The sequence below is a fragment of the Notamacropus eugenii genome, chromosome 6, assembly GCF_028372415.1.
Source record: "Notamacropus eugenii isolate mMacEug1 chromosome 6, mMacEug1.pri_v2, whole genome shotgun sequence".
NCBI lineage: Eukaryota > Metazoa > Chordata > Mammalia > Diprotodontia > Macropodidae > Notamacropus > Notamacropus eugenii.
In genome coordinates this window covers 2,603,652-2,615,538 of record NC_092877.1, presented here as the reverse complement: position 1 = coordinate 2,615,538, position 11,887 = coordinate 2,603,652, and the positions used below count along the sequence as shown (strand labels likewise).

The 11,887-nt window shown below is 36.5% G+C and overlaps 1 pseudogene; it reads right to left on the bottom strand.

Moving 5' to 3' along the window:
- Positions 1-385: 385 nt before the first annotated feature.
- On the bottom strand, positions 386-1,295 carry LOC140511801 (vomeronasal type-1 receptor 1-like; annotated as a pseudogene).
- Positions 1,296-11,887: the final 10,592 nt, after the last annotated feature.

Genomic DNA, 11,887 nt, shown 5'->3' with positions numbered 1-11,887 from the left:
GATAATTGTTCCATTTTACCTGTCCCTACCCAATTTTATTTTTTAGAACCTTCCCATCATATTCAACTAAACCCCAAGCCTTCTATCTATCTATGCTCTTTCAAACTACCCAAGTAATGATAACGTTCTTAAGAGTACAAACGTCTTCCCAAATAAGAAGTAAACAGTTTGACTTTATTGAGTCCCATGTAAGGAGTCTTTAATGTTTACCTTATCTTTCTCCTGAATTTTATCCAATTTTCCATTGAATTCTAGTCTTTTTGTCACAAATATTTGAACACATTTGGGATGTTAATCCATTTTGAGCTAATTTGTGATATCGTTTAAATTCTTAATTTCTTCCTAACTTATGCCCCATTCTTTCCATTTTCCCTAGAAGTTCTTCTCAACTAGTGAGTGATCCCTGAAAAGAACTCTTCAAACCTAAAAGCACAGCAAAAGACTTGGACTTCTGGGTGTCAATGGTGATCAGCATTAAAGGGCTGACTATCGGATAAAACACAGAAAGTGCAACCGTGTCTGGTTTCTCTAGCAGAAGCTACGTAAATGAGAAAAGGAGAATTGACAGTTAAAGCAGACAAAGGTGATCACCAGCATCAGGATGGCTTTGGTGGCTCTAGTTTCAGGGGAGGCTCTGGAAGAGAGGCTGATGCTTGAATGTGTTGGACTTGCTGGTTGTGTCTGTGCAGGGCAAACACCATATAGCCACTTGAGCAGATCATGAGACCCACAAAGAAAGCATCAACAACTGACTCACAAATTAAAATTTTTATAATGCTTGTGGCTTGTAAGTCAAAAAAAACATGCCTAATCCTTCTTTCATTACTGCTGTTTCTTGGACTAATGTAATTAATGGTCACAGCAATGTCAAGAAAAAGGTTCAAAACGCAGCTCAGGATACAGCAGGAAGGAACATTCTTTTGGGCTCTTGTTTTAACTTCTGCCCACTTAAGGCTGCTGGGACTGATGGTGATGGCCTGGAAGACACTAAGGAGACAAGTGCTGCAAAGAGAAAGACCCCGGGTCACTCTTATGAAATAATTTAAGATTTTACCCATTGTGTCATCTAGGAAAGATCTCCATCCCCAATTAGTTATTATTGTGGCAGTGCCCCTAAAAAGAATCATTAAGATATGGGCAAAGGCCAAATTGATGATGATCAGGCTTGTGAATCTTTTCCTGTGACCACTGATGAAATTAAGGCTGTGTAGATAAAGAAGAGATATGTTGCCTGTTACTCCAAAGGAAAGCAGGGTCAAGTAGACAATCTCCAGGCCTTCTTGATGATAGCTCATTCCTTGGGGGCCTTGTAGAGCTTTTCTGTCAGATCCAAAGTGACCTGGGGAGAAATACAAGGGAATGTGACTTTTCTAGTATAAGGCATTCCCAATAAAATCCCACAATCTAGTCATCTTTATGAGATGTGTTGAACCTTCACAGACATGTGGTACCATTCTAGTATTCATGAGACATGTGTTCATTGTGTCAAGTCACAAATATTTATCCATCATTTTCTGTAAGATACCATTTCCCAGCTATCTCTAAACCACATCTCTGCTCTTGGGCCATGATCATCACCTCATTCCCACTAGGACCTTGGACTGCCCCTGAGCTGATCAGCTATGATAGATGAACTTTTGCCTTATCTTTTCAGGATTCATGTTTCCTGACCACTTCTTTTCCATTGCTTCACCTGGCCACTGCACATGTCCCAGTACGCCTTTCTGTAGTTTTCCATTTTTTTCTTCTTCCATTTTAATTGTAAGCTTCTCGAGGACCAAGACTGTCTTGGTTGCTTTTATTCTTATCACTTATTTCCTGAAGCATAGTAAGTCATTTTGACGATGTTTCATGTAATTAGAATTTGATGAGTATGAATCAAAGCTACAGGTGTAAGATTAGGTCACCTTCACTCTTTAGAAGATAATGACCAGAAATATTATTGGATTTTTTCTTCTGATGTTAAAAAAATTCAAATCTTTAAAGGGGAGTGTGTATATATTTGTGTGTGTGCGTGTGTGTGTGTGTGTGTGTGTGTGTGTGTGTGAGTTTGTTCTAGACTATTGCCCTCAGGTAGGAATTAAAGACTCCCTTGGAGAGAGGATTGGGCAAGATTACCTAACCTATGTCTCTAATCATATGCCTACACATTTCCACAAAGTTTTCCTCAAGCCATGTGGAAATACATATTTTCTATAGTTAATGAATCTATTACACAAAACAGCTGTGCATGAGATGAAGCGTATATAGAAATAGAGAAAGGACTAGGCAGATCAGACATTTGATAATCTTCATCTTCATCTGAACTGGCCTGAAAATCGAACATATTCATACAATCTCATACACACGCATACGCATAAAATTAGGAATACTTTAAACAGGGAAATTGATAGGTTTGGGGAAAAGGAGTGGGAGGCTGAAACAAGAGTAGAGGTTTTTGAGAGAGTGTTCATAGGTTAACTCCATCATTGAGAGCAGGGGACTCTTACAGATGAAACAAAATAAAGAAAAGAAAAAGTTAAAAAAAAACAAACCTGTAATGGATAGGTGAGAAGTGAAGTTCAGTGGAGCAAAGAATGGCAGTGGAACCATTGCACCTAACAGTTGTGCATCACTTACAGATCATATGTCTGAGTCTGTGTTTTTTTATGACCTTCTTCTTTGTAAAAAGGGTATTAAAAGAAAAAAAATCTAACTGGGACAAAAAGGATGAAAGAAAATACAAAATTTACAATTATAACTGAAAATACATGGGGCAAAAACAGAATATTTTGCAAAGGTGATGCCAACAATTTGTTATTTAAACGAAACACCTTTGATACATAAAAATGCATGTAGAGATAAAATACATGTCTGGAAAAAATCCTTTATGCTTCAAATAGACATAAAAAAGCAATGGTAGCAATCATGATTTCAGAAAAGGTTATGGTAAAAATAGATGTGATAAAAGGAGACAAGCATGGAAAAATATTATGCTTAATTATAACAGAAAAATCAATTTAAAATATATAGCACATTAGTTAGACATATATGATATGCATTAGTGATATTATTTTTATATATGTAATCACATATAGACATAAAATCTGTATATGTAATATATATTATGTACGTGTATAAATATATGGATTTATATAACACAAAGACATACACCAATCAGCACAGAAGTTAAGATACTTAAAGGAAAAATTAATCAAATTCTAGGGAATCATTCCGCATTTGATGACCTCATATCTGAGATATATTAAGAACAGTTTCAAAATTATAAGAAGTAGGACCGTTCTTCAATGGATAGATTGTAAAAGGTCATGAACAGATTACTCTTAAAGGAAGAACTAAAAGCTATCAAAATATATATTAAAATGTTCAAATTTTTAATAATTAGTGAATCACAAGTTAAAACAGTTCTGATGCTCCACATTTTACTCATGCCTTTGGCAAAGATGACAAAAAAAGGAACGTGACAAATGTTTGAAGAGCTGAGGGCAAACAGGCATGTTAATATATTATTGATGGAAATAAGAACTGGTGTAACCATTTTGAAAAGCCTTTTGGAACAATGCTTTCTCCATGACAAAACTGTCATGTCCTTTGGCCCAGAAATATACCTAACAAGTCATCAAAGTAAGCAGAAAAGGACCTGTGTACATAAAATTCTCATAGCATCTCTTTTTGTAGTGGCCAAAGAACTAGAAATTAAGAGGTTACTTAGAAATTGGGGAGTGACTGGGAAAAATTGTGGTGTATGAATATGGTAAAATTCTATTGTTCTGGAAACAATGGTAAATACTATGATTTTGGAGAAACCTTGAAAGATTTATATGATGCTGGGTGAGCAGAACCAGGAGACAAATCATACAATAACAAAATTTTTAACAAAAAATGCTTTGGAAATTTAAGAACTCTGATCACTGTAAGCATCAATTATGATTCAAGGAGTGATATTGGAGTATAACAGAGAGATGACTGAATATTATGCAGAATTACATGTACATTTTTTGTTCATGGACAACATAGGAATTTGTTGTACTTGGTTATTCTTCCTTTGTTGCTAATATTTTGTCTTCCTATTTATTTAATAGAGTGGGTAGGATAGAGAAAAATAAATATCTATTCAATGAAAATTAAAATTAAGATAAAGTTGTGGACCACAGTGTATTCCTTTCAAACTTAGAGAACTCTAACCAAAAGATAAATATCAAAAATTAAGCAAATGAATAGAACTCTAGGAAATTTAGAGATGAGAAATCTCTGGTGATCATTGAATGGAAACGTTCAGTAGTACATATATTTCTTAGTTATTCATAGCACCATTACAAAAATCAACCATAGTCTTGGGCATAAAAATATCATAAAAGCAATAGCTAGCATTTACATAATAGTAATATTAATAATATACAACATTTCTAAGCACTTTAAGAATTGCAAAACATTTTACATGAATTATATTACTTGATCATTATAAAACTCTGGGATATTTATGCTATTATCTTCCTCATTTTCAGTTGCGAAAATTGAGACAGATAAAGGTGAAAGGATTTGTGTAGGATCGTACAGTTGGAGAGTGTCTGAGGCAGCATGTGAACTCAGAAGTCTTCCTGACTATAGGTCCTGTGCTCTACCCAGTGTCCCTCCCCAAGCAGACACATCAAATATAGAAGCATAGGAATAGAAAATCATCGTACTTGACTTCAGTGAAGGGCCTTTGAAGAGAGGATTAAAATTAAGTCAAGATTGGATATTTTAGTGATAAGGAATTGTTAGTTTAAAAAAGAACTTATAGAAGTGGAAATTGTTCTTAAAGTAGTTTATAACAAGGAGGCATCCCCAAACATAAGGAATGTGATTAAGGGATGCAGCTAAGCAGTCCTTAAAGGAAAAATTTGTCTTGAAATGCTTTCATCAACAAAAGTAAGAAAGGATAAATGAATGATTTGGGCATGCAACTAAAAAGAAACAGAAAAATAAGGAATTAGCTCCCTCATCAAAACAAAATAGAAATCTGAAAATTAAGGATGAAATCAACAAAATTCATTTCAGAATAACAACATTGAATTGATATACGAATGTTAAAATAATAAAAAAACTAATATAATAAGTGGTCACACAGTTTTATTCACAAAAGGGAATAAAATAATTTTCCATTTTAAAACTGAAAAAGAAAAATTCCCTGCATTTAAAGATGAAATAAAGTCATCTGAAAGTATTTGCCCATTCATATACCAACAAAACCACAATGCAGATAAAATTAATGAGTTACAAAAATATTAATATCCAAGTTAATGGAAAAATATATTATGTAAAAAATCCCAATATAAAAGAAATTTATCAAGTCAAAACTGAGCTTCTCAAGAAAAAAGCTCCAGTATTAGACAGATTTACAAATGAATTCCATCACCAACCTTTTGAAGAACTAATTATAATATTAAATAAATTCTGTGCAAAAGTAGGAAAAGAACAAACCCTGACAAAATAAGAAGTTTCCAAAACATCTAAAGATAGCAGGAGACAAAGTAGAGAAAGAGAACTATAGATCAATATCCCTAATGATATAGATTAAAAAAATATTGAAAGAAAATTAATGAAATAATTAACCATAAGGTGTTGAAAAGAGTTTACACTATTCTAGTAATAGGAATTCAAGATTACTTTAATATAACGTTTTAGTCCTTTCAAATGAGAGGAAGGGGATAGAGTGATGATTATTACTGTGAGTATTTAACATAATTCTGAAAATCTTAGCTATGCGAGAAAAAGAATAAACACAGCCAAAGAGGAATCAAAAATTTCCCTTTCTCAGATGAGATGAGAGAGTAAAAGATCAAAATAATGGAGACAAAAATTGAGCAAGGATATATACAGCATATGAAATTAATATGCAAAAATCATCAGCATATATTTTGATAATCACCAAAATGCCTATTGTTTATATAAGCTACTTGGGCATCTACCAAGAAATGCATAGGAATTAAATGGTTATAACTAAAATACCCCTTATGGAAATAAAATCAAACCTAAAACACTGGAGAATTATTTATCACTCATGAGTAGTCTGAGCCAATATGATAAAAATAACACAAGCTAAAATAATTTAATTTTTCGGCAACATCAATAAAATTTCCAAAGGATAAATTCATAGAGGTAGAAAAAAATAAGGATATTCATTTGGAGGAAAAAAGGGTCAAGAACCTCAAGAAAATTAAAGGAAAAAAATGAGAAAGTGGTGGGCTTTGCAGTATTAGATCTTAAAGTGTATTATAAAGCAGTAATGATAGTAACAATTTGGTACAGTAAACACAATAAAGGGGGAAATTAATGGAGAAAGGTGCTGGTTCAGGAATGAGGAAGATGTGAGTTCAAATCTAGTTTCCGACAATAGCTGTGTGACCCTGGACAAGTCACACAACCCAATTTGCTTCAATTTCTTCATCTGTGAAATGAATTTGAGAAGGAAATGCCAAATCACTCCAGTATTTTCGCCAAGAAAATACCAGATGGATTCACAAAAAGTTGGACAAGAAGGAAATGACTGAACAACAAGAAATGAATGGAACCCACTAATTATATAACAGAGAGAAGACAACCAACTTTGTAGTGTGGAGCTTGAGAAACCTAAGTATCCCAACTACTGAGGTAAGGACTCTATTGATAAAACTATTGGAAAATCTGAAGGTAGTCTGGCACATACTAGGTACAGAATAGCATCTCATGGTTGGTGGGTCACCTCTTCATTTAGCCACTGAAGTGATTTTCTTAAAATACAGGTCCAATCATGTGACTCCACCCACTCAATAAATCCTAGTGGCTCCGTATCACCTTCAGGATCAAAACCAAAATGCTCTATTTATCATTCAAAGTCCTTCAAAACCTATCCCCTCCTACCTTTCCAGTCTTCTTACACTTTACTCCCCACCATGTGTTCTTTGATCAAGTGACCCCAGCCTCCTGACTGTTCCAGGAATAAGACACTCCATCTCTTGGCTTCTAGCACCTGTTCTAGCTGTCCCCCATACTTAGAACTCTCCCCATTTTGTTCTGACTACTGACCTCCTGGGATTCCTTTAAGTCCCAGCTAAAACCCTGCCTCCTACAGAAAGGCTTCCCCAAATCTTTCTTAATTCCAGTGCCTTCCCTCTGTTAATTATTTCCTATTTATCCTATATGTCGATTGATTTGAATGTATTTATTTGCATATTCTCTTTCCCATTGGATTGTAAGCTCCCTGAAAGGAAGTACTCTTTTTTGCCTCTTTTTATATCTTCAACACTTATCGCAGCACATAGCAAGAGCTAAAGAAATGATTGCTAAAGAAATGAATAAAGCAGAACCAGGTCTTATCCTCAGTTGCTTTTTCAGATTTTCTTGCACATCAGTATCTGTTTTGAATCAGACTGACTTATTCACATACCCTTAATATATTTTATAATCCCTTTCTGCTTTTTAACAAAAACCCCAGTAATTAATATTGTTTGATCCCCTGTATTTTTTCTGCTATAGAGATTCTGACCTTTTCCCAAAATAAAGATTATTTTCTACCTGATTTTCCTATTACCTTCAGTGCTCATATAGGATATGGAGGACCTTTTTATGTACATCTTTTGAGGTCTAGAAATTTGTTATATTTTTTATTTTTACAGAATAAATATTAGTTGGAGGCAGTAATGAGCCACTGGACTATATTTCTGTGAGAGTAGGAGAACGCTGGATTTGGAGTAAAGAGGAAGTGAATTAAGTCCTTTTAAAGATACTAACTGAATGATCCTGGCCAAGGCACCATACTCTCTCAGCCCTTGTTTCTGTCTCCTTAAAATGGAGATAATAGCATTCACTTCACAGAGCTGTTGTAAGGACAAAATGAGATAATATATGTAAAGCTCTTTGTAAACGTTAAAAAAACACAAACAAATTCAGCTTCTTCATCACCATCATCATCATCACCATCATCAATATTTGTATTTGGCCAGCACGCAGCACAGAGCCCTGTTCTCAGAAGAGGCTAAATAAACAGATTTATAACTAAAAATCCTTTTGCTCAGGGCAAACATCACAAAAGATCTTCTGGGGAGGCAGATCAAAAGCATCTTTTTAGTTAACTTTTAAATAAAAATCAAGTTGAGCCAGGTTAGTGAAAGGGAGGGCCTCTGAAAGATGGGTTGGACCTCAGGACACAAAGGCCCATACTCAGTGAGACTCTGTGGTATCAATCCTGGCTATGGACTAGGGATAAAGGGAAGCTGCTTCAGGGGGAAGGTTGGGACCTAGTTAGGAGTTCTGATGGGTAGTCTCCTGTTGTAAGTAGATATTCTTTCCTACTAGGTTTGGAGAGGTACAGCAGTCGGTGGGTTTGAGGACTCCTTAGGTGTTATGTCACTCTAGGTTCAAGCCCTGCTCGTGGGACTTTGGGTGAGGCAATTGCTTTCTCAGTGTTCTGCAAAGCTCCAAGATGTTGGAGAATGGCTGATCCGAATTGGGAGAGGGCGTTTCTATACTAACAGCTGCCTGAGCCCATGAAATTACGGACTCTGGTCAACGACTCTTAGAATTAAGTGCACCTTGTTGTTGTTGACCAAAGGACTAGAAGTCTGATCCACAGGTTTTAAATTTCAGCATCTTGGGATACTGCACCAGCCATCCTGTCTTTGTTACACTTCTATTAACAATCTGTTTTTATCTCATTTATTTAGGAATTCTATGTACCCCATTTTTAAAGGTGACCTCCCAAGAAGTAGTATAATGGTTAGAGTGTGGATATGGTGGAGAAGACTTGGATTCAAATGTGGCCTCAGTCACTTCCTGGCTGTGTGACCCTGGGCAAGTTGTCTGACTTCTGCCTTCCTCGCTTTCAACACCTGTAAAATGTGAACAACACTAGCACCTCTGTCTCTGTTATCTGAAGAACAAGTGAGATCACAACTGTAAAGTGCTCAGCACTGATTTGTGGCTGACATTTGATAAATATTTCTTTCCTTATTCCCTTCCTCATTGGCTGCTATTCAAGTGGTTTTAGAATTAGAAAAAAAATCCTGCCCTAGGAATGACTAAATCTCCATTGAAATGAAAGAGATTTTCAAAGTTGGATATTTTTTCCTTACAAGGTTTCTAAATTATTATTGTATAAAGCAGCCTACTGAATCTTATTCAGTGCATGAACTCATACACCTTGGCTATGGAAGGTTGAATAGGCCTCAGAAAAATACTGAGATCATCTGCATACATAGGTTGGTACCCCCAGAAGCTCCCAATTCTCAACATGCAGAATTTGATAGGTGGAGGGTTGAGTTGATCAATCTGTGTGATGCTCAAGGAACAGAGGAACAAAACAAAATAAAGCAAAATCCTCAAACCCTAGCCTTTACTCTACCAGGGGAGTGATAACTCCTTGGCATCTAAGTGAGGAAATTGAGGCCCAGAATGTGAAAGTGACTTGCCTACAATTCAGAGACAAATCTTTGATCCCAGGTTCTCTTACCTTAAATGGAGTGCTCTTCCTATTTGACCTGGAAGCTTGGACAGTTACTGCCAGGATAGACAGGAAGGCAGACAAAAGGAAAACATGTTTTCTTCTCTTTATAAAAAGAAATTTGTAGAATATAAGAGGAAACACAGTGTTACTCTCTGGCTGAAGGTCAAAAGTCTGGGAGCTAGGGAGGGTCCTGGACAGAGGCAGAGGAAAACATAAGGGAGATATGAGGGAAACATCTATGAAGACTCAAAGACCCTGAATCCACAGCAAACTGGCAGGATATGAGGGCCACACTGACATAGAGTATATTCTGGGAAAGGAAGTGGTTGGTAACAACCTCTGTCTGAAGGGAAGGCCTCCCAGCATTGCTCACCAGAGAGTTCTCTGCTCCCAGGCATGGGACAGAACTGCAGAAATCTGTGCATATATGTGTGGGGGCATATGTGGGGCTGGAGTTATAGGAGTAGTACAGTCTGGGCTCATTTCCCCCAAGAGCTATTATTATCACATCATGGGCTGGAAAGGGAACACTTGATAGAATGGGGAATTTGGGATTTGTCTAAGGAAGAAACAAACTTTTGCCTCAGGTGAAAATCTCTGTCAATAATAACTCTGGATGAATGAGAACGTTTCTCATGTTTCTAAAGAAACATTTGTCAAGAGACAAAAAGAGATTTTTCTTTGACATGTTGAGAGAAGTAAAAGTTTGATTCTGTTGGGGTCAAGAGAAGAGTGTACTATTAAACGTTTAACAGACAGTACTATAGGAAAAAATGTACTCTGGGCACACTTTTAAATTTAATATGCATTCTTAACATTTTCTCCATCATCTTCTTAAATCTAGACAAACAACAAGATGATAAATCCAACCTAGATTTGTAGAATTTGTCCATGTCTGAGGTATAAATTATCAAATTCAAAGTTTAGCAATCAGCTTTCCTGAGTAGCTTTGAGCTGTCTACAGTAAATTCCCACTAAGGAAGAGCAAGGCTGGGATGCTTGTAGTATGATGAATGAAAGGTCCTTTGCCTATATTATGGGGCTTCTGGTGAACTCTCCTGTAGGAAGGTCTGATTGTCAATCTTGTAAAAGTCAGATTCCTTTGTTGTACCATTTTGTACATCCAAAATTGACTCCCTTCCTATGGCAAAAATCTTGAGGACAATAATTTAAAATGCTCTTTTTGACAGTATGTTGGGACTGAATCAATGGTGGTAATGAATTATATATGACCTTAATATAAGTTTCATAACTTGCCATCATGGGGTATTGAAGGCCAGTGTTTTCATCCTATTATGTGTTACTGGTATCCACTCCCCAGACCTTGTGTATCAGGTAATGTGAGCTCAACCAGGATATGGCTTTTCAAGATGACATGATTTCCTTATTTGCAACATGCATCAGTCTCTCTTTGTCCCCTCATGGATTTTATGGTTCTTTTTTAAAATTAAATTTATTTATTTATTTTTAGTTTTCAACATTCATTTCCAGAAGATTTTGAATTTCAAATTTTCTCCCCTTCTTTCTCCTCCCCCACCAAAAAACACCATGCATTCTGATTTCCCTTTCCCTCAATCTGGCCTTCTTTCTATCACATCCCTCCCTTTTCTTATCCTCATCCCTTCTATTTTCTTGTAGGATAAGATAGATTTCTATACCCCATTACCTGTATATCTTATTTCCCAGTTGCATGTAAAGGCAGTTTTTAACATTCATTTTTAAAACTTTGAGTTTCAACTTCTCTCCCTTCCTCCCTCCCCACCCATCCCCCTTGAGAAGACAAGCAATTCGATAGATGTAATACATCTGTAATTATTCAAAAGACTTCCATAAAAGTCATGTTGTGAAAGAGTAACTGTATTTCCCCCCATTCTATCCTGTCTCCCATTTATTCTATTCTCTCTTTTGATCCTGTCCCTCCCCAAAAGTGTTTACTTCTAATTGCCCCCTCCTCCCATTTGCCCTCCCTTCCATCATCCCCCCCACCCTGCTTATCCCTTTCTCCCCTACTTCCCTGTATTGTAAGATGGATTTTCATAGCAAATGGAGTGTGCATGTTATTTACTCCTTAAGCCAAATCTGATGAGAGTAAGTTTCACTCTTTCCCTTTCACCTCCACCCTTCTCCTCTATTGAAAAAGCTTTTTCTGGGGAGAAGCCAAGATGGCGGAGTAGAAAGACACACATACGCTAGCTCTGAAACCCACAGCCCATAAATTACCTGTAAAGAAGAAGTCCCAACAAATTCTGGAGCAGCAGAAGCCACAGAGCCACGGAGTGGAGGAGATTTCTGTTCCAGAGAGACTGGAAAACCTGATGTGAAAGGTCCGTCGCACACTGGTCCTGGAGTGGAGCCAAGCCGTGCCTTGGCCACGAGGCACCAAGAGGAGCAGATCCGAGCAGGCTTCAGAGATGGAATCTCCAG